Raw genomic sequence first — 26,469 nt, 5'->3', positions numbered from 1 at the left:
GGTGGTATAGATACTGGAATTTTTAAAGACATTTTTATACTAAAAATGGCAGTGATGAGCGAATTGTTGCGGGACTACGGGACTGCGGCAGCATTCTGACACTTGAGGGGGACTGACTAACTGCCACTGACATCCCCAGTGACACTAAAACAGTGATCAGTGCTAATAAAAAGCACTGACACTGTAAAAATGACACTGGGCAGGAAGGGGTTAATATCTGGGGTGACCAAAGGGTTAACTGTGTGCTGTTTTATTGTGTGTGTGTTTTACTGTGTAAGCACACTGCTTTGTATTGCTGGGCTATGCAGAGCCATACAAAGCAGTGTGCAGGAGCTGACAGGGGAGAGATCTGTATTGTTTACATACAGACCTCTCCCCCATCAGTGATGCTCGGCGATCGCCGGGTCCTGGTGATCGACAGCTGAGGCCACCAATGGCGGAAATACCAAATCATGTATATATATGTGATTTTGCACGGCCCTGCCACCCTGTAGCAGTATTTCTGCTATAGGGCGGCGGGAAAGCAGTTAAAAACAGAATTCCATAGTGCAGCCGTATAGATAAAATGCACTTTATTCAATGAACTATGCTTACATGGGTTCTGGTAATAGAACTCCTTCCCTTAACCTCCCTAGCGGTCTGATTACATTTTTTTGCATGGAAATATGTATTTTTTTTTTTTGTAGGCCTGTAATTTTTTGGAATAACTCACTGAAATCTGTCCGAACAAGAGTCTAGTAAACATCCCGGGTATAATAAAACTTGAAACACGAAATCATAAATTATAATTTACACTAAATACACTAAAATCTGATAGAATTACATTCCTGTATCAAACCATTTCACATACATTTTGTCCTGAGTGCTTTGTCCTGTCCCCTGCCAGCATTCTAAATGCTACTAAAACGCTATTAACAGTGTTTTTATCCAGCGTTTTTTGAGGTTAAAAAAAAGCGCTAGTGTTCATGGAGCCTCAACCACAACACTCAGGTCAGTGTGAAGGCAACCTTACAGATAGCCAACGCTGAACGATGGTGTTCTGTTGGTGCAGCAGGGGATCCATTCTGTATGGCAGTTCACTCTCTGCAATATTTGATTCATTACACTCATGCAGTCCTCCTGCACACGGGACATTTTTACAGCGGCTGTTTTTGGCTTTTGACGTTTTTTCTACAGCCAGTAAACCCCCCGGCATGTTATCCTACGTGTCTATCCCCGGCGTGTTATCCTACGTGTCCATCACCGACATGTTATCCTGTGTGTCCATCCCCGGCATGTTATCCTACGTGTCCATCACCGACATGTTATCCTGTGTGTCCATCCCCGGCATGTTATCCTACGTGTCCATCCCCGGCGTGTTATCCTACGTGTCCATCACCGACATGTTATCCTGTGTGTCCATCCCCGGCATGTTATCCTACGTATCCATCCCCGGCATGTTATCCTACGTATCCATCCCCGGCATGTTATCCTACGTGTCCATCCCCGGCGTGTTATCCTACGTGTCCATCCCCGGCGTGTTATCCTATGTGTCCATCCCCGGCGTGTTATCCTATGTGTCCATCCCCGGCGTGTTATCCTATGTGTCCATCCCCGGCGTGTTATCCTATGTGTCCATCCCCGGCATTTTATCCTACGTGTCCATCCCCGGCGTGTTATCCTATGTGTCCATCCCCGGCGTGTTATCCTATGTGTCCATCCCCGGCATTTTATCCTACGTGTCCATCCACGGCGTGTTATCCTACGTGTCCATCCCCGGCGTGTTATCCTATGTGTCCATCCCCGGCATTTTATCCTACGTGTCCATCCACGGCGTGTTATCCTACGTGTCCATCCCCGGCGTGTTATCCTACGTGTCCATCCCCGGCGTGTTATCCTACGCGTCCATCCCCGGCATGTTCTCCTACGTGTCCATCCCCGGCATTTTCTCCTGTGTATCCATCCCCGGCATGTTATCCTGTGTGTTCATCCCCGGCATGTTATCCTGTGTGTCCATCACCGACATGTTATCCTGTGTGTCCATCACCGACATGTTATCCTGTGTGTCCATCACCGACATGTTATCCTGTGTGTCCATCACCGACATGTTATCCTGTGTGTTCATCCCCGGCATGTTATCCTATGTGTCCATCCCCAGCATGTTATCCTACGTGTCCATCCCCGGCATGTTATCCTATGTGTCCATCCCCGGCATGTTATCCTATGTGTCCGTCCCCGGCATGTTATCCTATGTGTCCATCCCCGGCATGTTATCCTGTGTGTCCATCCCCGGCATGTTATCCTATGTGTCCGTCCCCGGCATGTTATCCTATGTGTCCGTCCCCGGCATGTTATCCTATGTGTCCATCCCCGGCATGTTATCCTATGTGTCCATCCCCGGCATGTTATCCTATGTGTCCATCACCGACATGTTATCCTGTGTGTTCATCCCCGGCATGTTATCCTATGTGTCCATCCCCGGCATGTTATCCTGTGTGTCCATCCCCGGCATGTTATCCTACGTGTCCATCTCCAGCATGTTATCCTATGTGTCCATCCCCAGCATGTTATCCTATGTGTCCATCCCCGGCATGTTATCCTACGTGTCCATCCCCGGCATGTTATCCTATGTGTCCATCCCCGGCATGTTATCCTATGTGTCCATCCCCGGCATGTTATCCTATGTGTCCATCCCCGGCATGTTATCCTATGTGTCCGTCCCCGGCATGTTATCCTATGTGTCCGTCCCCGGCATGTTATCCTATGTGTCCATCCCTGGCATGTTATCCTATGTGTCCATCCCCGGCATGTTATCCTATGTGTCCATCCCTGGCATGTTATCCTATGTGTCCGTCCCCGGCATGTTATCCTATGTGTCCATCCCCGGCATGTTATCCTGTGTGTCCATCCCCGGCATGTTATCCTATGTGTCCATCCCCGGCATGTTATCCTATGTGTCCATCCCCGGCATGTTATCCTATGTGTCCGTCCCCGGCATGTTATCCTATGTGTCCATCCCCGGCATGTTATCCTATGTGTCCATCCCTGGCATGTTATCCTATGTGTCCATCCCCGGCATGTTATCCTATGTGTCCATCCCCGGCATGTTATCCTATGTGTCCATCCCTGGCATGTTATCCTATGTGTCCGTCCCCGGCATGTTATCCTATGTGTCCATCCCCGGCATGTTATCCTGTGTCCATCCCCGGCATGTTATCCTGTGTCCATCCCCGGCATGTGATCCTATGTGTCCATACACACAGACTGTAATCAACGTTTTTTGGCTGGAAAAAACCCAGAACTAGTGGGCTTCTAGAGGAGTTTTTTAGCTGTAAAAACACTCTAACGCTAAAAAAATAGAAAAAACGCAGTAAAACGCAAATGCAAAAAAAGTCCTCATGCACACGGGACATTATGATATCGTTGGTAACATTAGCTGCGTAAAGTCACTTTAGAAATGTGAGTTTTCAACTTTTTTTAGCATTTTTGCATTAGCATTTAGTGGCGTTTTGCCACATTTAGCTGTGTAATACTGGGTAATAAAACCTTCCAAAAACACTGATTTGTGGCAGTTTACCGCGATTTACTGCGTTTTGCAGCATTTTTCAGCGTTAGAGTGTTTGTACAGCTAAAAAAATCCTCTAGAAACCCACTAGCCCTGTTTTTTTTTTCCAGCCAAAAATTGTCCCTGACAAAAAACGATTCCAGCCTATGTGTGTATGGACACATAGGATAACATGCTGGGGGGTTTACTGGCTGTAGAAAAAAACGTCAAAAGCCAAGCCACTGTAAAACCTTCCCTGTGCGGGAGGACTCACACTTGATACCATGTTCAACAGCTCCATCTAGTGATCATATTGCAGAATACTGTCAGTGGTGAGCACAGGAATCTCCATCCATTCAGCAAAATTCTATTATTTCCTCTTCTGACTGAATGCTCCTAGGCAACCCATAGATTATTATTATTATTCTTATTATACAGGATTTATATGGCGCCAACAGTTTGCGCAGCGCTTTACAAAATGAAGGTAGAAATTACAGTTAATTTATTTTATTTTTTTCTTTCAGCCAGCAAGTTTAACAAACAAACAAAAAAAAGACTTGATTCCCCCATTCACACACTCGATGTGTATCGAGGAATCCTCCCATTGTGCCTTTGTATTCTGACCGTGGCTGTAGCTGGTGGTGCTGATTGGCAAACATCCAGCAGGGCAGTTGTACAGAAGTCAGTCAATAGATCAACATGTGTACAACCAGGGTTCCCATACATGGAGTGAAATTCGGCCAGTCCCTACTGTACTGGCGAATTTTGATTCATGCATGGCCAACTTTAGCCTATAGTGTTAAAGTGTTACTAAACCCAGGACCCTGCATTCACTATATCTGGTCTCCTTGGACCCTGCATTCACTATATCTGGTCTCCTTGGACCCTGCATTCACTATATCTGGTCTCCTTGGACCCTGCATTCACTATATCTGGTCTCCTTGGACCCTGCATTCACTATATCCGGTCTCCTTGGACCCTGCATTCACTATATCCGGTCTCCCCGGACCCTGCATTCACTATATCCGGTCTCCCCGGACCCTGCATTCACTATATCCGGTCTCCTTGGACCCTGCATTCACTATATCTGGTCTCCTTGGACACTGCATTCACTATATCTGGTATCCTTGGACCCTGCATTCACTATATCTGGTATCCTTGGACCCTGCATTCACTATATCTGGTCTCCTTGGACCCTGCATTCACTATATCCGGTCTCCCCGGACCCTGCATTCACTATATCTGGTCTCCCCGGACCCTGCATTCCTAAATCTGGTCTCCCCGGACCCTGCATTTCCAAATCTGGTCTCCCTGGACCCTGTAGTCACTATATCTGGTCTCCCAGGACCCTGCAGTCACTATATCTGGTCTCCCCAGACCCTGCATTCACTATATCTGGTCTCCCCGGATCCTGCATTCACTATATCTGGTCTCCCTGGACCCTGCATTCACTATATCTGGTCTCCCAGGACCCTGCATTCACTATATCTGGTCTCCCCAGGGCCCTGCATTCACTATATCTGGTCTCCCCGGACCCTGCATTCACTATATCTGGTCTCCCAGGACCCTGCATTCACTATATCTGGTCTCCCAGGACCCTGCATTCACTATATCTGGTCTCCCCAGGACCCTGCATTCACTATATCTGGTCTCCCACAGTACACAGAACATGGAAATGCAATTATTTTAGTAAATACAAACTGCTAAATACCTTTTCTCATCAGCATATATAGCAGACATGTGACGTCTATCAGTGTCCAGCAGAGTACTAGTTAAAGCTTGTAGGAGGAGATTTCATTCTGTTCTGACTGTCCTATGAGACTGCATAACACATGGCCTGCTGTCTGCACAGTGCTGATTGGCATTGTGTTGATCACATGCACCCTCCCAAAGAAAAAAAAACTATCTAGCAATACACTCTAAACTGAGCATGTGCAGAGTGACTCCTAGAGCTCTGTACTATCAGCAGATGGATTGGTTACAGTAGAAGAAGGGGAGGATCAGAGAAGACAGGATCAAACAGCCTTTTTACACAATGCAGAGGATTAACCCCTTAGCTTCCACAGTGAGTGTAACAAGCATGCTGTACTGCATATACAGACTGATTTTACTGTTGTGGGTTTAGTAACACTTTAAGCTTTTTTATATATTGGTTGAATGTTCTTTGCCACTTCTAATCAAATGTTTTAAAGGCTTTTTCCTTTTAGGATTGACTGTTAGGGAATGCTACTTTTACTCCACCAAAGGCAAACGGAATCTGGCATTTGACATATCACAAACATGGATATTACTTGTGAATTTTCGCACAAATAAAACATTAGCACAGAATATTTTTTTCAAAGCAGACCCCTTACTATCGTGATCCACAGGTCAGCTGGGTTGCATGCCTGACTTTTACTAAGCAATGCAGGTGTTACTGACTATCTGGCTATGCTCAAGCTTTGGGGTGGTGGATGGATGAAATATCTGATACAAAGGAATGAGAAAACTATGGGCAGCAAACACCCCTTGATTTCTTCCCGTCCTGCAGATTCCAAATATCCAATAATTCTACCATTAGTTATCGCATAATTGCCAATAGGAATGAGCTCCCAGTTACATCTCAACACGTTTGGGACAAATGTTTGTTTGTTCAGATTAGTCCATTTGGCAGGAGCCAAACTTCACATATACAGTAGTAGTAGGCTTTTTTTTTGATAATCAATAATCAAAAAAATTAATTGTGAAACAGAGCAGCTGAACACAAAAACCCTGATACTAGGCAATCCAGAATAATACATAAAGTGCAGCGCCTAAAAGTGACAAATAATCATAAAGAAACAGTGAAAATTGTATCAAAAAATATAGTCCATCCAAAATTGAAAGAAAAGTCTCAGAGGTTGTGATGAAACAAAAGAAATCCAAGGACAGTTGTGTCACCAACCATTACTTCAGAACAGGGGCGGACTGACCATTTGGAAACTCGGGCGCTCCCCGAGGGCCCGGGGTCAGTAGGGGGTCCCATCAGATGCCCCTGGTACCTTTTTCATAGGCTTTTTTTAGTTTGGGCAAGGACACAGGGGCCCCATGATCCCCTATTACCCGGGGGCCCCATGAGTTGTCAGTCCACCCCTGCTTCAGAAGGCTTACCAGAAAGGCATGACCCCCTGGTATAGTTAATGGCCAACTGTGCTTTGTTTAAACAATCCAGAAAGCTGGACATTGGAATCCTCCTTCAGATCTCTAAATGAGCAGATAAAGATCTTCCAAACAATGGACCTAGAGAGACCCTTGAAAATTGATAGCCCCAGATAAAATGTGATAGGAGGGAGTGAAGATTTATGCAGGCCATGGACAGGTCGAAAATCGGCCGATTTGCGCACCGTTTGTGGGTTAATTGGTCAGCCATTTTTTGGGGTTTTTGCACATTTTTTTTATCGGGCATGTTGGAAAATTTGCGGCCGACTTTGAAGATCGGCCGAATTTCCCGGCAATGATGGGCAAATTGGCCGATCGTTTTACCGATAAAAAATCTGCGCATGAGTCGTGACTTGCAAGAAGAAGAAAAAGAATAAGAAGAATAAAAATTCCTGTCCGCTATTATATTTTATCTGAAAAAGTCTTGCGGTTGCAACAAATGTATTAATTTGTATCCAAATAAAAACATTGTAATCCAAATAATTTGTTGCAACCGCAAGACTCCTCCTCCTCTTCTTCATTTTCTTCTTCTCATTGCATGGCGTGCTCCCCTGTCTCTGCAAGGAACAGAATTTATGGGGTTAATGCCAGCCATAGACGAAAATCGGGCAATTTGTTTAAAGTTGGTGGTAACGTCGGCCGATCGAATGACCGATTTTTCATTTTTTTTTTTAAATGTTCAACCTGTCTATGGCCTGCTTAACTGTTCTGTATTCAGCTTGGTGTGGACTTATTCCAACTCACACTTTTTAAAGCAAAGCTGTTGAGCTGCAAAATCTTTCTGAATTGTCCCAAGCCTTGAACTCTTCTATCTCTGCCACTGTCTACAGCAAAGCGACCAGGAGAGCCAACAGCCAGCAGTAATCACAACTCATTTTTTTATTTTTGATTATTGATTATTATCTATTGTGGTTTTTAGTAAGCTCAGGCTTATATATACAATATATATATATATATATATATATATATATATATTTGTTTTTGTATTTGATACACAATTCCTGCAGTTGATTCGTTTCATTTCACATATTTACTTTTCACCATGGATGTTTTTGATTATCGGATTCAGAGCCAATTAGATATGGGAGGGGTTTTTGATGGCACAAATGAATCTAAGGATAATTTGGTCGGTTATTTTTTGAGGCCTAAAATCCTCATGATAACCGAAATACACAGAAGATGGGACATAGCTTATCTAGAAAAATATGTCCAGGACAAAATGGTCTCTAGGAGCTTGCGATGGGAGGTTAGCCCTCAGAAGGAGGATAATGAACTAGAGCAGGGGTGGGCAACTGTGGCCTTCCAGCTGTTGTAGAACTACAAGTCCCATAAGGCATTGCAAAACTGACAGTTACAAGCATGACTCCCAAAGGCAGAGGCATGATGGGACTTGTAGTTCACCAGCAGCTGGAGGGCCACAGTTGCCCACCCCTGAACTAGAGGAATGGTTTACATTTTTTAATGAAGCAGGTGTGAGTTTTCTTGGTTTTTTGATTACCGAGAAACAACACAAACTTTTAAAATTGGATGAGGAGATCAGCATTATTAAAACTAAGTTGATTCCCCTCAAAGATGACATATGAAACAATCTGAAAACTACTTTGATAAAGGAGGAATCTGACCAAAGGGCAAAAAAGAAAAAGAAATATAATAGTGACTATAAGGATAATGTTGTTTTTAAGTGACAGTTGGATAGACTTGATAACCCATGTGATGCTAATGGGGTTAGAGCCCCAATAACCAATAGGGGCCACAGTATAACCCCAATGGCTTCCACCCCCCAAGTTGGAGGCTGGCAGAATAGAGGGGGATTCCATCAACCCCTTCCTGGGAATTATAACCTTGACAGTGGTTATCAATATTCACCCCATAGGGAATATCGATCTGGAGGTAGGGGTGGTATTAATAAACACCAACCTGGAATTAATCATGGGAAAACCCATTTTCAACATAATTATACCCCAAGGAACGAGGGAAATTGGCCACACCCCCCTAAAAATAGAGGTTGGGGGAACACCAACTCACAAAGAAATATACCCACACAGAAGTATAATGTAGGGACATCCAATCGATTTACTCCTTTGGCAGATGATAGGAGGTGTATGGAGCAGAGGGTTATAAGAAATCATCCATTATCCTCACCGGGTAACTTTAGACAACAGAGGAATTCAGTTAGGGATGTTGGTAATCAAAATCAGGGTTTTCATTGGGCCACACCATCAGGACAAAAGAGAAGCATAGACACAAGAGAGGGACCAGAAGGAGGAGGCATTTACACCCCAAAAAGGAGGATGTAAACGGTAGTGGTATCGTTAACCTTAGTGGTAAAGCAATAACCAAAGAGGAGAATACCCTGGAAAGGGGCCTAAAATTTGCCCCACCTCGAAATTTAAATAAGTTTCAAACCTTTATTGATGTCCAGAAATACATACACAAACTTAATATTAAAAGATATCTAACTACTAATCCAGTTAGGAGTCTTGTGTCTCTTCACAGTTTGTTCAATCTAACTTGGCAAATCCTTCATTGTTCAACCCCCAGGTAACATACCCTCTAACATTTCGTTTTTTTCGAGACCTAGTCCTCAAAGATCTTGAGACAGTATGATTTAAGAATGTCAAACTGAGTAAAGACATTAGTTTGGGAATGGAAAAACTCTGCACAAGGAAAGATATAGACAGGGGCGGACTGACTGGGTCAGTAGGGGGCCCCATGAGATGCTCCTGGTACCTTTCAAGGGCTTTTTTGGGTGTGTTTTGAGTGTGGGCGAGGACACAGGGGCCCCATGATCCCCTATTGCCCAAAGGCCCCATGAGTTGTCAGTCTGCCCCTGGATATAGTTATTCGTCCCGCTGATAAAGGTGGTGCGATTGTTATCCTGGACAAAACTGCGTATGATAATGAGTAGGCCAGATTGTAATTGGATGAGGACACCTATATGGGTCTTAGGGGTAACCCTGTATTACAATATAAAAAAGAGCTTAGAGTCATAGTTGAGAGGGGATATAAGGATGGTATTTTGTATATATATATAAAAAAAAAGATTTAATTATACCTTCTGCTCCCAGGTTACCTGTAATATATTGTTTACCAAAAATACATAAAAGCATGGATAACCCTCCAGGTAGGCCTATGGCCATCAAAGAGGTATAGTCTTGACTCATGAGTTCAGTTCAGATTCAGTTCATTTCCTTGATTTAACTATATCTATAGTTAATGGTAGTCTTACCACTTCTACCTTTTTTAAAAAAACAGACAATCGATTTGGTACAGCTTTTTTCACCACTTTTTCAAGCCAACATTATGTTGTTAGGAACATCATTCGTAAACACTGGTCAGTTCTAAAGAATGACCGTATTTTGGGTCCCATCTTACCGGAACGTTCATCTATCATCTTTAATCTTTAGGGGTGCAGGGAATCTTAGGAATAAAGTGGCACCAAATGTGATGGATCCACCCTTCAGACCTATGTTTTTTGCCAATTTAGAGGACTATCACCTTTGTAGGTTAACTCGTTTAGGGGTAGGAAAGTAACTGAATTTACTGGTACATTGACAGGCACAACATATAAAATGTGATTGTTTATATCATGTACCACCAGACATGTGGTTTATATGTTGAAATGCCCATGTAGTTTAGAATATGTGGGGAGTATGACACGTGCTCTCCATGTTCGTTTAAGCGAACATATTGCCAACATAAAGAAGGGTTTCAAGGAGCACAGTGTATCCAAACCTTATGCCCTGAAACATAACAGCAACCCCGAAGGTACCACCTTTATTGCTCTAGAGAAATACATTCCAGATTGGCGAGGGAGTAATGCAAAAAGAACTCTCTCTAAAGCCGAGACCAGTTGGATTTATCGGCTTAAGAGCTACTTGCCGTGGGGTCTAAACATCGAGTGGGATATCACGCACAGGCCTAGTGCATTACAATAAAAAATGTTTAATAAGAAATAAAATAGGTGTTGTACTCACAAGCGACAATAAAGTCAAGGCACATCATAAAAGAACAGCTGGGTCAACACCGCGCTGAGTAACAGTCCGCAATGGGGAGTGTAGACATCCAATAGGCTGACGCATTTCAAGGACCTGAGTGGCTCTGAGGAAGAGGCAAGTCCTCGAAACGCGTGGTAATGCACTAGGCTTGTGCGTCCTCTGTTTGTTCTTTCCTCATTCAGTATATTTGGATTCCCCCGGTCCATTTGAGGGCAGCAAGGTGTGCATGTTCCAGGACATTCTTAATGTGGTTGTAGCCTGAAGCGAGTCCATCCCCAAGCGCAGGAGCATTTGTGTTTGCTGGTTCATTGAGTGGGATATCAACTGCTTTATTAATAACAGTTAACTATACATATATGGTAAAAAAAAAAATTCTGTGTATGTTTGATCCTTTAGTCACAGAGGATTATTTTCCAATATAAATAGGGGTCATTTTTATTGTTGATTTTTTGATCTTCCTCAATTTATATAATTTTTATTTTTTTTGTAAATTTTTTTAATTTCTATTTTGTTATATTTTAACTAGAGATGAGCGAATCGAAGCATCCGAAGTGGAATTCGAGTCGAATATCGGAAAAATTTCGATTCGTGCCGAATCCGAAAAACAGCCTAATTCGGACGCGCGAATCGAAATTTTTCCGAAAATGGCGGCTGACATGTGCGGCGACGGAGCGGGGATGTCGGGGAAGGCGCGCAGACAAGGCGCGCTGCCCCATAATGCATTCCTCAACGACATGTGATCGCATCAGCCAATCAGCAGCCAGCCAGCCAGCACTGTGTAATGGTCGAGGTATATATAGCGGCCATTTTGGAAATCTTCATTTGCCTGCAGTCATTGAACAGAGGCAGACCGCTCTGTACTAGGGACAGGGACAGAGTTAGGGCCACAGAAACGAGAATTGGGGACAGAGAGAAGTTACTTAGGGACAGAGAACCATTACTCAGGGACACAGACTTGTTAATGAGGGCCACAGAATCGTTATTTAGGGACAAAGAAACGCTAGTTAGGGCCACAGAATTCATACTCAGGGACAGACAGAATTGTTACTCAGTGCCAGAGAATTGTTACTTAGGGCCACAGAAACGTTATTAGGGCCACAGAATTTTTACTCAGGGACAGACAGAATTGTTACTGAGTGCCAGAGAATTGTTACTCAGGGACAGACAGAATTGTTACTGAGTGCCAGAGAATTCTTAGGGCCACAGAATTCATTCTCAGGGACAGACAGAATTGTTACTCAGGGACAGACAGAATTGTTACTGAGTGCCAGAGAATTGTTACTCAGGGACAGACAGAATTGTTACTGAGTGCCAGAGAATTGTTACTCAGGGACAGACAGAATTGTTACTGAGTGCCAGAGAATTGTTACTCAGGGACAGACAGAATTGTTACTGAGTGCCAGAGAATTGTTACTCAGGGACAGACAGAATTGTTACTGAGTGCCAGAGAATTGTTACTCGCACAGACACAAAATTGTTACTTGCACAGACACAGAATTGTTACTCGCACAGACACAGAATTGTTACTCAGGGCCACAGAATTCATACTCAGGGATAGACAGAATTGTTACTGAGTGCCAGAGAATTGTTACTCAGGGACAGACAGAATTGTTACTGAGTGCCAGAGAATTGTTACTCAGGGACAGACAGAATTGTTACTGAGTGCCAGAGAATTGTTACTCGCACAGACACAAAATTGTTACTTGCACAGACACAGAATTGTTACTCGCACAGACACAGAATTGTTACTCAGGGCCACAGAATTCATACTCAGGGACAGACAGAATTGTTACTGAGTGCCAGAGAATTGTTACTCAGGGACAGACAGAATTGTTACTGAGTGCCAGAGAATTGTTACTCAGGGACAGACAGAATTGTTACTGAGTGCCAGAGAATTGTTACTCGCACAGACACAAAATTGTTACTTGCACAGACACAGAATTGTTACTCGCACAGACACAGAATTGTTACTCAGGGCCACAGAATTCATACTCAGGGACAGACAGAATTGTTACTGAGTGCCAGAGAATTGTTACTCAGGGACAGACAGAATTGTTACTGAGTGCCAGAGAATTGTTACTCAGGGACAGACAGAATTGTTACTGAGTGCCAGAGAATTGTTACTCAGGGACAGACAGAATTGTTACTGAGTGCCAGAGAATTGTTACTCAGGGACAGACAGAATTGTTACTGAGTGCCAGAGAATTGTTACTCGCACAGACACAAAATTGTTACTTGCACAGACACAGAATTGTTACTCGCACAGACACAGAATTGTTACTCAGGGCCACAGAATTCATACTCAGGGATAGACAGAATTGTTACTGAGTGCCAGAGAATTGTTACTCAGGGACAGACAGAATTGTTACTGAGTGCCAGAGAATTGTTACTCAGGGACAGACAGAATTGTTACTGAGTGCCAGAGAATTGTTACTCGCACAGACACAAAATTGTTACTTGCACAGACACAGAATTGTTACTCGCACAGACACAGAATTGTTACTCAGGGCCACAGAATTCATACTCAGGGACAGACAGAATTGTTACTGAGTGCCAGAGAATTGTTACTCAGGGACAGACAGAATTGTTACTGAGTGCCAGAGAATTGTTACTCAGGGACAGACAGAATTGTTACTGAGTGCCAGAGATTTGTTACTCGCACAGACACAAAATTGTTACTTGCACAGACACAGAATTGTTACTCGCACAGACACAGAATTGTTACTCAGGGCCACAGAATTCATACTCAGGGACAGACAGAATTGTTACTGAGTGCCAGAGAATTGTTACTCAGGGACAGACAGAATTGTTACTGAGTGCCAGAGAATTGTTACTCAGGGACAGACAGAATTGTTACTGAGTGCCAGAGAATTGTTACTCAGGGACAGACAGAATTGTTACTGAGTGCCAGAGAATTGTTACTCAGGGACAGACAGAATTGTTACTGAGTGCCAGAGAATTGTTACTCGCACAGACACAAAATTGTTACTTGCACAGACACAGAATTGTTACTCGCACAGACACAGAATTGTTACTCAGGGCCACAGAATTCATACTCAGGGATAGACAGAATTGTTACTGAGTGCCAGAGAATTGTTACTCAGGGACAGACAGAATTGTTACTGAGTGCCAGAGAATTGTTACTCAGGGACAGACAGAATTGTTACTGAGTGCCAGAGAATTGTTACTCGCACAGACACAAAATTGTTACTTGCACAGACACAGAATTGTTACTCGCACAGACACAGAATTGTTACTCAGGGCCACAGAATTCATACTCAGGGATAGACAGAATTGTTACTGAGTGCCAGAGAATTGTTACTCAGGGACAGACAGAATTGTTACTGAGTGCCAGAGAATTGTTACTCAGGGACAGACAGAATTGTTACTGAGTGCCAGAGAATTGTTACTCGCACAGACACAAAATTGTTACTTGCACAGACACAGAATTGTTACTCGCACAGACACAGAATTGTTACTCAGGGCCACAGAATTCATACTCAGGGACAGACAGAATTGTTACTGAGTGCCAGAGAATTGTTACTCAGGGACAGACAGAATTGTTACTGAGTGCCAGAGAATTGTTACTCGCACAGACACAAAATTGTTACTTGCACAGACACAGAATTGTTACTCGCACAGACACAGAATTGTTACTCAGGGCCACAGAATTCATACTCAGGGACAGACAGAATTGTTACTGAGTGCCAGAGAATTGTTACTCAGGGACAGACAGAATTGTTACTGAGTGCCAGAGAATTGTTACTCAGGGACAGACAGAATTGTTACTGAGTGCCAGAGATTTGTTACTCGCACAGACACAAAATTGTTACTTGCACAGACACAGAATTGTTACTCGCACAGACACAGAATTGTTACTCAGGGCCACAGAATTCATACTCAGGGACAGACAGAATTGTTACTGAGTGCCAGAGAATTGTTACTCAGGGACAGACAGAATTGTTACTGAGTGCCAGAGAATTGTTACTCAGGGACAGACAGAATTGTTACTGAGTGCCAGAGATTTGTTACTCGCACAGACACAAAATTGTTACTTGCACAGACACAGAATTGTTACTCGCACAGACACAGAATTGTTACTCAGGGCCACAGAATTCATACTCAGGGACAGACAGAATTGTTACTGAGTGCCAGAGAATTGTTACTCAGGGACAGACAGAATTGTTACTGAGTGCCAGAGAATTGTTACTCGCACAGACACAAAATTGTTACTTGCACAGACACAGAATTGTTACTCGCACAGACACAGAATTGTTACTCAGGGCCACAGAATTCATACTCAGGGACAGACAGAATTGTTACTGAGTGCCAGAGAATTGTTACTCAGGGACAGACAGAATTGTTACTGAGTGCCAGAGAATTGTTACTCAGGGACAGACAGAATTGTTACTGAGTGCCAGAGATTTGTTACTCGCACAGACACAAAATTGTTACTTGCACAGACACAGAATTGTTACTCGCACAGACACAGAATTGTTACTCAGGGCCACAGAATTCATACTCAGGGACAGACAGAATTGTTACTGAGTGCCAGAGAATTGTTACTCAGGGACACCTAATCGTTGAATTAAATAGTATGTCAGACAACATGCAGAGGAGTGGCAGAGGAGGCAATGTTTTAGGAGCGAGCAGACGTGGCAGCAGAGGAAGGGGTCGAGGCAGCAGTATTCGCAGCCAGAGGCCAGTGCTCCCGGTGTCATCCAGCGGTCGTGTCTCCACCGACAACCCTGCCGTCATTGATTGGTTGGCTCGGTCGTCTTCCTCTTCCCAGGTCACCTCTGACACCTACAGCCAACGGTCGGTGGGTACGTCAGACACAACCGTTAGTTGGCATGGCCCGGGACCAAGCCCACTGAAATCACGTGTCCTCTACCTGCCCCTGTCCTTTGCTGTTCCCTCACCAAGCGAAGTATCGCATGCTGTGGGCTCAGCCCCACTGTACAGTGAGGAAGAGCTAACAGAGGGCGGTCAGGAACGGGGGGAGACATCGGCCTTTTCAGCAGCCAAGCGAACAAGTACTGGCGAGGAGAGTGGCTCGGTAGCCGGTCTAGAGACAGGTCTGTCTCCTGACCCAGACGCAGCCGAGGGGGCTAGTAGTGAGGCGGAGACCCTACTTGATGATGAGGAGGTTGATCGCACTTGGCAGCCTCGTCGTCATCAGGCAATTTCTTCCGCATCATCAGGAGAAGAGGGTGGCAGCTTGGCAGCGAGCAAAACAGTCGGTGGGTTGCCCAGGAGACAGCAGCAGGGTCGCATCAGTGTCAGTGGAGCCAAACGTCCACGGAGTAGAGCACCAGCTCCACTGCAGCCTACCACCACGGCCAGTAGTGGTGCCGTTGCGCACGGAGGAAGTAGCAGTCAGCCAGTGAAGAGTAGCGGGGGCAAAGTTTCCTACTCGGTGGTGTGGCAATTTTTCCTCAAGCCGCCCGAGGAAGTAAACGTAGCCGTATGTCGACTATGTGGCCAGAAATGCAAGCGTGGCCAGGGGGCCCATGTTGGGACTACAGCGTTGCGTCAGCATATGCAGCGTCACCATTCGGTGGCCTGGGAAAACCGTGATAAACATACGGCGGTTCTGCCTGCCCCAGCCCCCGCTCCATCACCCGCTCCGTTACTTGCTCCGTCACCCGACGTCGTCAATCGCCCTCTATCAGCCAGTCAAGGCTCCAACACCTCTGCTGAGGGGAGTTGTCGCTCATTGGCATCTTCCGCTCGTTCAGATGCTCCTTCTCCTGCTACTCCTCTTCTCGGATTCCGTCAACAGTCTTTCTTGGAATCCGTATCCAAGAGACAACAGTTTGCGAGCACGCACCCGACGGTGCAAAAGCTGAACGTCCTCCTGTCCAAGTTGCTGGTGCTGCAGTCCCTCCCTTTCCAACTGGTGGACTCAGCACCTTTCCGAGAAATGATGGCTTGTGCCGCGCCGCGGTGGAGAGTGCCAAGCCGTCATTTCTTTGCCCAAAAGGCAGTGCCAGCCCTGCATTCACATGTAGAAGAGATGGTGGGCCAGTCTTTGAGCATGTCGGTCTCTGCCAAAGTGCACGGCAGCGCCGACGTGTGGAGCTGTAACTACGGTCAGGGACAGTACATGTCATTTACGGCCCACTGGGTGAACGTGGTGCCGGCACAGCCGCACCAGCAACTTGGACAGGTCACGACGCTTTTGCCTCCACGTTTGCACGTCCTTGGTCCAGCAAGCATGTCCGCCTCTACCACCTCTTTTTCCGCCGTGTCCTCAGCCGCCACCCCCGTGCCAAGTCCCATTACCCGACCGGCATATCACATGTGCAGGGCGCAACGGTGTCACGCTGTGCTGCACCTGGTATGCCTTGGCGAACGTAGTCACACAGGGGAGGAACTGCTGAGTGTAATGAACAGAGAAATCGACAGATGGCTGTCTCCGCGCAAACTAAAAATCGGAACCATGTTGACTGACAACGGAAAGAACATGGTGTCTGCTCTGCGTCAAGGAAGGTTGTGCCATGCGCCATGCATGGCTCACGTGTTCAATCTGGTTGTCAAGCGGTTCCTAAAATCCACCATCCCACTGCAAGACATCCTTAAAATGTCACGTAAACTGTGCATGCATTTCAGCCATTCCTACACCGCAAAGAACACCCTCATTGAGCTGCAGCGGCAGAACGGAATTCCACAGCATCGCCTGATCTGCGACGTTGCAACAAGGTGGAATTCAACCCTACACATGTTAGACCGCCTTTACGAGCAGCGAAAGGCCATCACCGATTTCCTGATGTTACAAGCGGATAAAGGTACTCCCCTGTGTAACTTAGATGTCAGCCATTGGCAGCTCATGCGTGACACCTGCCGCTTGCTCAGGCCCTTTGAGGAGGCCACGCTATTCGTGAGTCGGCAGGACTATGGGATGAACGACGTCATTCCTCTGTTGCACGTCCTGGAACAAATGCTGTTAACAATGGCTGGTCAGGGTGCGGTAGACGTGGCGCACAGATCTCAACGCCACATGACCCCTGTGGGGGCAGGACAGGAAGAAGAGGAGGAGGTAGAGGAGGACATTTGTGCTCAGGAATTATTGAGTGAAATGGGTGGTTTTTCCACTCAGCGGACAGGAGTGGAGGAGCAGGAGCATCTGGTAGAGGAGGAGGAGGAGACAGAGGACCCAGACGCACCGTGGCAGTATGCTGTGGAGATGGAGGCAGGGAGTCCCTCGCATTCCTTGGCACAAATGGCCCATAGCATGCTCGGTTGCTTGCGTAGCGACAGCCGAATAATAACCATCAGACAGAGGGATGACTTTTGGCTGTCCACCTTGTTGGACCCTCGCTACCGGTCCAAAATGGTGGCCTTTTTCACACCTGCTGAGAGGGAGGCCAAAATTACGTACTATAAAAACCACCTATGTAGTCAGTTGGTCTCTGCCTTTGTGCGCCAACGTCCATCCTCAGACACTGTGGGCCCTGTGCGCTCGCGTTCCGCTGGCATGGCAGCAGGGGAGGGGTGGGGTGGTAGGAGCAGTGGCAGCTCCACCAGCAGCGGCTGCCTCAGTCTGCAGTCGATGATGAGTAGCTTTCTTCACCAGCGCAGTGAGGAAACTACTAACCAGCCGCAGCAGCAGCAGCAGCATCAGGTGGACCTGGAGCAGGAGCTCAAACAACAGGCTTGGGCCTACTTGGACAGCACCCTGCCAACCGAGGTAGACAATCCCCTTGACTACTGGGCAACGAAACTTGACCTTTGGCCCCAACTAGCTGAATTTGCCCTTGAAAGGCTGTCATGCCCGGCCAGTAGCGTGGCATCGGAGCGCGTGTTTAGTGCGGCAGGAGGTATTGTAACTCCGCGGAGGACACGACTGTCCACCCAAAGTGTGGAGAGACTCACGTTTGTGAAAATGAATCAGGCGTGGATTAGTCTGGATTTCAAACCACCAGTTCCTGACACAACTGACTAAATCCGCCATGAATCATGCCTCAAACATGTGCCACTTTCAGGTCTCCTCACACTGCTGGTGTGTTTAATTTTTTGACATAGGGTGCTGGCAGATTACGGGCCTCCTATAGCTGCTGCCAGGCCCCTAATCTGCCATAGGCCCCTATATACCGCCTCCTCATGCTGCTGCCAAGTCCAGAGTCTGTCATGGGTCCCTGTATGGCCTCCCATTGCTGCTGTCTCCATCGCCACACTCTGCTGCCATGTGCCACTTTCAGGTCTCTTCACACTGCTGGTGTGTTAAATTTTTTGACATAGGGTGCAGGCAGATTACGGGCCTCACATAGCTGCTGCCAGGCCCCTAATCTGCCATGGGCCCCTATATACCGCCTCCTCATGCTGCTGCCAAGTCTAGAGTCTGTCATGGGTCCCTGTACGGCCTCCCATTGCTGCTGTCTCCATCGCCACACTCTGCTGCCATGTGCCACTTTCAGGTCTCTTCACACTGCTGGTGTGTTAAATTTTTTGACATAGGGTGCAGGCAGATTACGGGCCTCACATAGCTGCTGCCAGGCCCCTAATCTGCCATGGGCCCCTATATACCGCCTCCTCATGCTGCTGCCAAGTCCAGAGTCTCTCATGGGTCCCTGTACGGCCTCCCATTGCTGCTGTCTCCATCGCCACACTCTGCTGCCATGTGCCACTTTCAGGTCTCTTCACACTGCTGGTGTGTTAAATTTTTTGACATAGGGTGCAGGCAGATTACGGGCCTCACATAGCTGCTGCCAGGCCCCTAATCTGCCATGGGCCCCTATATACCGCCTCCTCATGCTGCTGCCAAGTCCAGAGTCTGTCATGGGTCCCTGTATGGCCTCCCATTGCTGCTGTCTCCATCGCCACACTCTGCTGCCATGTGCCACTTTCAGGTCTCTTCACACTGCTGGTGTGTTAAATTTTTTGACATAGGGTGCAGGCAGATTACGGGCCTCACATAGCTGCTGCCAGGCCCCTAATCTGCCATGGGCCCCTATATACCGCCTCCTCATGCTGCTGCCAAGTCCAGAGTCTGTCATGGGTCCCTGTATGGCCTCCCATTGCTGCTGTCTCCATCGCCACACTCTGCTGCCATGTGCCACTTTCAGGTCTCTTCACACTGCTGGTGTGTTAAATTTTTTGACATAGGGTGCAGGCAGATTACGGGCCTCACATAGCTGCTGCCAGGCCCCTAATCTGCCATGGGCCCCTATATACCGCCTCCTCATGCTGCTGCCAAGTCCAGAGTCTCTCATGGGTCCCTGTACGGCCTCCCATTGCTGCTGTCTCCATCGCCACACTCTGCTGCCATGTGCCACTTTCAGGTCTCTTCACACTGCTGGTGTGTTAAATTTTTTGACATAGGGTGCAGGCAGATTACGGGCCTCACATAGCTGCTGCCAGGCCCCTAATCTGCCATGGGCCCCTATATACCGCCTCCTCATGCTGCTGCCAAGTCCAGAGTCTGTCATGGGTCCCTGTATGGCCTCCCATTGCTGCTGTCTCCATCGCCACACTCTGCTGCCATGTGCCACTTTCAGGTCTCTTCACACTGCTGGTGTGTTAAATTTTTTGACATAGGGTGCAGGCAGATTACGGGCCTCACATAGCTGCTGCCAGGCCCCTAATCTGCCATGGGCCCCTATATACCGCCTCCTCATGCTGCTGCCAAGTCCAGAGTCTCTCATGGGTCCCTGTACGGCCTCCCATTGCTGCTGTCTCCATCGCCACACTCTGCTGCCATGTGCCACTTTCAGGTCTCTTCACACTGCTGGTGTGTTAAATTTTTTGACATAGGGTGCAGGCAGATTACGGGCCTCACATAGCTGCTGCCAGGCCCCTAATCTGCCATGGGCCCCTATATACCGCCTCCTCATGCTGCTGCCAAGTCCAGAGTCTGTCATGGGTCCCTGTATGGCCTCCCATTGCTGCTGTCTCCATCGCCACACTCTGCTGCCATGTGCCACTTTCAGGTCTCTTCACACTGCTGGTGTGTTAAATTTTTTGACATAGGGTGCAGGCAGATTACGGGCCTCACATAGCTGCTGCCAGGCCCCTAATCTGCCATGGGCCCCTATATACCGCCTCCTCATGCTGCTGCCAAGTCTAGAGTCTGTCATGGGTCCCTGTACGGCCTCCCATTGCTGCTGTCTCCATCGCCACACTCTGCTGCCATGTGCCACTTTCAGGTCTCCTCACACTGCTGGTGTGTAGAATTTTTTGACATAGGGTGCTGGCAGATTATGGGCCTCCTATAGCTGCTGCCAGGCCCCTAATCTGCCATAGGCCCCTATATACCGCCTCCTCATGCTGCTGCCAGGTCCAGAGTCTCTCATGGGTCCCTGTACGGCCTCCCATTGCTGCTGTCTCCATCGCCACACTCTGCCATGTGCCACTTTCAGGTCTCCTCACACACTGCTGGTGTGTAGAATTTTTTGACATAGGGTGCTGGCAGATTATGGGCCTCCTATAGCTGCTGCCAGGCCCCTAATCTGCCATAGGCCCCTATATACCGCTTCCTCATGCTGCTGCCAGGTCCAGAGTCTCTCATGGGTCCCTGTACGGCCTCCCATTGCTGCTGTCTCCATCGCCACACTCTGCCATGTGCCACTTTCAGGTCTCCTCACACACTGCTGGTGTGTTACATTTTTTGACATAGGGTGCTGGCAGATTATGGGCCTCCTATAGCTGCTGCCAGGCCCCTAATCTGCCATAGGCCCCTATATACCGCCTCCTCATGCTGCTGCCAGGTCCAGAGTCTCTCATGGGTCCCTGTACGGCCTCCCATTGCTGCTGTCTCCATCGCCACACTCTGCCATGTGCCACTTTCAGGTCTCCTCACACACTGCTGGTGTGTAGAATTTTTTGACATAGGGTGCTGGCAGATTATGGGCCTCCTATAGCTGCTGCCAGGCCCCTAATCTGCCATAGGCCCCTATATACCGCTTCCTCATGCTGCTGCCAGGTCCAGAGTCTCTCATGGGTCCCTGTACGGCCTCCCATTGCTGCTGTCTCCATCGCCACACTCTGCCATGTGCCACTTTCAGGTCTCCTCACACACTGCTGGTGTGTTACATTTTTTGACATAGGGTGCAGGCAGATTACGGGCCTCACATAGCTGCTGCCAGGCCCCTAATCTGCCATGGGCCCCTATATACCGCCTCCTCATGCTGCTGCCAAGTCCAGAGTCTGTCATGGGTCCCTGTATGGCCTCCCATTGCTGCTGTCTCCATCGCCACACTCTGCTGCCATGTGCCACTTTCAGGTCTCTTCACACTGCTGGTGTGTTAAATTTTTTGACATAGGGTGCAGGCAGATTACGGGCCTCACATAGCTGCTGCCAGGCCCCTAATCTGCCATGGGCCCCTATATACCGCCTCCTCATGCTGCTGCCAAGTCTAGAGTCTGTCATGGGTCCCTGTACGGCCTCCCATTGCTGCTGTCTCCATCGCCACACTCTGCTGCCATGTGCCACTTTCAGGTCTCCTCACACTGCTGGTGTGTAGAATTTTTTGACATAGGGTGCAGGCAGATTACGGGCCTCACATAGCTGCTGCCAGGCCCCTAATCTGCCATGGGCCCCTATATACCGCCTCCTCATGCTGCTGCCAAGTCTAGAGTCTGTCATGGGTCCCTGTACGGCCTCCCATTGCTGCTGTCTCCATCGCCACACTCTGCTGCCATGTGCCACTTTCAGGTCTCCTCACACTGCTGGTGTGTAGAATTTTTTGACATAGGGTGCTGGCAGATTATGGGCCTCCTATAGCTGCTGCCAGGCCCCTAATCTGCCATAGGCCCCTATATACCGCCTCCTCATGCTGCTGCCAGGTCCAGAGTCTCTCATGGGTCCCTGTACGGCCTCCCATTGCTGCTGTCTCCATCGCCACACTCTGCCATGTGCCACTTTCAGGTCTCCTCACACACTGCTGGTGTGTAGAATTTTTTGACATAGGGTGCTGGCAGATTATGGGCCTCCTATAGCTGCTGCCAGGCCCCTAATCTGCCATAGGCCCCTATATACCGCTTCCTCATGCTGCTGCCAGGTCCAGAGTCTCTCATGGGTCCCTGTACGGCCTCCCATTGCTGCTGTCTCCATCGCCACACTCTGCCATGTGCCACTTTCAGGTCTCCTCACACACTGCTGGTGTGTTACATTTTTTGACATAGGGTGCAGGCAGATTACGGGCCTCACATAGCTGCTGCCAGGCCCCTAATCTGCCATGGGCCCCTATATACCGCCTCCTCATGCTGCTGCCAAGTCCAGAGTCTGTCATGGGTCCCTGTATGGCCTCCCATTGCTGCTGTCTCCATCGCCACACTCTGCTGCCATGTGCCACTTTCAGGTCTCTTCACACTGCTGGTGTGTTAAATTTTTTGACATAGGGTGCAGGCAGATTACGGGCCTCACATAGCTGCTGCCAGGCCCCTAATCTGCCATGGGCCCCTATATACCGCCTCCTCATGCTGCTGCCAAGTCCAGAGTCTCTCATGGGTCCCTGTACGGCCTCCCATTGCTGCTGTCTCCATCGCCACACTCTGCTGCCATGTGCCACTTTCAGGTCTCTTCACACTGCTGGTGTGTTAAATTTTTTGACATAGGGTGCAGGCAGATTACGGGCCTCACATAGCTGCTGCCAGGCCCCTAATCTGCCATGGGCCCCTATATACCGCCTCCTCATGCTGCTGCCAAGTCTAGAGTCTCTCATGGGTCCCTGTACGGCCTCCCATTGCTGCTGTCTCCATCGCCACACTCTGCTGCCATGTGCCACTTTCAGGTCTCTTCACACTGCTGGTGTGTTAAATTTTTTGACATAGGGTGCAGGCAGATTACGGGCCTCACATAGCTGCTGCCAGGCCCCTAATCTGCCATGGGCCCCTATATACCGCCTCCTCATGCTGCTGCCAAGTCCAGAGTCTGTCATGGGTCCCTGTATGGCCTCCCATTGCTGCTGTCTCCATCGCCACACTCTGCTGCCATGTGCCACTTTCAGGTCTCTTCACACTGCTGGTGTGTTAAATTTTTTGACATAGGGTGCAGGCAGATTACGGGCCTCACATAGCTGCTGCCAGGCCCCTAATCTGCCATGGGCCCCTATATACCGCCTCCTCATGCTGCTGCCAAGTCCAGAGTCTGTCATGGGTCCCTGTATGGCCTCCCATTGCTGCTGTCTCCATCGCCACACTCTGCTGCCATGTGCCACTTTCAGGTCTCTTCACACTGCTGGTGTGTTAAATTTTTTGACATAGGGTGCAGGCAGATTACGGGCCTCACATAGCTGCTGCCAGGCCCCTAATCTGCCATGGGCCCCTATATACCGCCTCCTCATGCTGCTGCCAAGTCCAGAGTCTCTCATGGGTCCCTGTATGGCCTCCCATTGCTGCTGTCTCCATCGCCACACTCTGCTGCCATGTGCCACTTTCAGGTCTCTTCACACTGCTGGTGTGTTAAATTTTTTGACATAGGGTGCAGGCAGATTACGGGCCTCACATAGCTGCTGCCAGGCCCCTAATCTGCCATGGGCCCCTATATACCGCCTCCTCATGCTGCTGCCAAGTCTAGAGTCTGTCATGGGTCCCTGTACGGCCTCCCATTGCTGCTGTCTCCATCGCCACACTCTGCTGCCATGTGCCACTTTCAGGTCTCCTCACACTGCTGGTGTGTAGAATTTTTTGACATAGGGTGCTGGCAGATTATGGGCCTCCTATAGCTGCTGCCAGGCCCCTAATCTGCCATAGGCCCCTATATACCGCTTCCTCATGCTGCTGCCAGGTCCAGAGTCTCTCATGGGTCCCTGTACGGCCTCCCATTGCTGCTGTCTCCATCGCCACACTCTGCCATGTGCCACTTTCAGGTCTCCTCACACACTGCTGGTGTGTTACATTTTTTGACATAGGGTGCAGGCAGATTACGGGCCTCACATAGCTGCTGCCAGGCCCCTAATCTGCCATGGGCCCCTATATACCGCCTCCTCATGCTGCTGCCAAGTCCAGAGTCTGTCATGGGTCCCTGTATGGCCTCCCATTGCTGCTGTCTCCATCGCCACACTCTGCTGCCATGTGCCACTTTCAGGTCTCTTCACACTGCTGGTGTGTTAAATTTTTTGACATAGGGTGCAGGCAGATTACGGGCCTCACATAGCTGCTGCCAGGCCCCTAATCTGCCATGGGCCCCTATATACCGCCTCCTCATGCTGCTGCCAAGTCCAGAGTCTCTCATGGGTCCCTGTACGGCCTCCCATTGCTGCTGTCTCCATCGCCACACTCTGCTGCCATGTGCCACTTTCAGGTCTCTTCACACTGCTGGTGTGTTAAATTTTTTGACATAGGGTGCAGGCAGATTACGGGCCTCACATAGCTGCTGCCAGACATGTAATCTGCCATGGGCCCCCGTACCGACTCCTCATGCTGTGACGTTGCAACAAGGTGGAATTCAACCCTACATATGTTAGACCGCCTTTACGAACAGCTAAAGGCCATCACAGATTTCCTGATGTTAAAAGCGGATAAAGGTACTCCCTGTGTAACTTAGATGTCAGCCATTGGCAGCTCATGTGTGACACCTGCGCTTGCTCAGGCCCTTTGAGGAGGCCACGCTATTCGTGAGTCGGCAGGACTATGGGATGAATGAGGTCAAATCGGCCATGGGCCCCCGTACCGCCTGTTCACGCTGATGCTGGTCCCACAGTGTGACCTGGGTCCCTGTACGGCCTTCCATTGCTTCCACTCTGCCATGTGCCACTTTGAAATCTCCTCACACTCCTGCGGTTGTCCATTTTGTCATAGGTTGCTGGCAGATTACAGGCCTTCCATAGGTGCCACCAAGCCCCATATCGGCCATGGGCCCCCGTACCGCCTGGTCACGCTGCTGCTGGGCCCATAGTGTGACCTGGGTCCCTGTACCGCCTCCCATTGCTCCCACTCTGCCATGTGCCACTTTCAGGTCTCCTCACGCTCCTGCTGGTTTCCATTTTGTCATAGGTTGCTGTATGGCCTCCCATTGCTGCTGCCTCCACCGCCACACTGTGGCTCCAAACACTGGTTTTGGCCCCGTGACTGGCCAAAGGAGTGAAGTGTGCAGTGATTCTAAGATCGACGGCACTCATCTGCATGTCATACTGACAGACAGTATTATTTCTCTTCCCCAGCAGACTCCAAGGGCATTTAAATTAAAGGTACAGTGTTCTGCACTAATATTAAGTCTCTCTGAAGCCTAGAAACACCCTTTTTTAAGTTAAATTCACAGCGAATTTATTCGACTCGAATCGAATATTGTCCACGAATTCGCCGAATCAGTCGAATCGAATTTTTCATTTCTTCGCTCATCTCTAATTTTAACATTGTAATTTCTATAAGAACATTAGATGGCGTTCTAGTAGTCAGCTTCAGTAGGCTGGTTTATTGATTGATATACTTTTCAATGGATTTTGATTGTTACCATAGGGTGGAGTGTTCCATTTTTGCACACCTTTGGTGGATTAATATAAAACTTTATAATTCTTGGACTGCCATCTGATCTTTTAGTACTAGATGGCGATGTTCCAGGTTGATCAGAGCCTGGTTACTTTGCAGGTGTATTTCCTGCTTCATTTGCCAAGTGTGGCCAATCAAATGTGATCCTCTGGGGCTTCAGGTCCTATATGAAGAGCCTGGTTAGGCGTGTGGGCATGTCCCTGATGATGTTACCTTTGTCGAAACGTGTAGGGAGGAGCCTTGCAAACACGCTACTGCACATGCGCAAACGGGCGGCGGCCATTTTGGAAACAGAAAATTTTGAAATTTTTTTGCCATTCAATGCCTAATGATGTTTGCTTA

Source organism: Staurois parvus, unplaced genomic scaffold (genome assembly GCF_062004578.1).
Source record: "Staurois parvus isolate SC_StPar_1 unplaced genomic scaffold, SC_StPar_1.0 ptg000887l, whole genome shotgun sequence".
Taxonomy (NCBI): Eukaryota; Metazoa; Chordata; class Amphibia; order Anura; family Ranidae; genus Staurois; species Staurois parvus.
Note: the sequence above shows the minus strand (reverse complement) of the source record.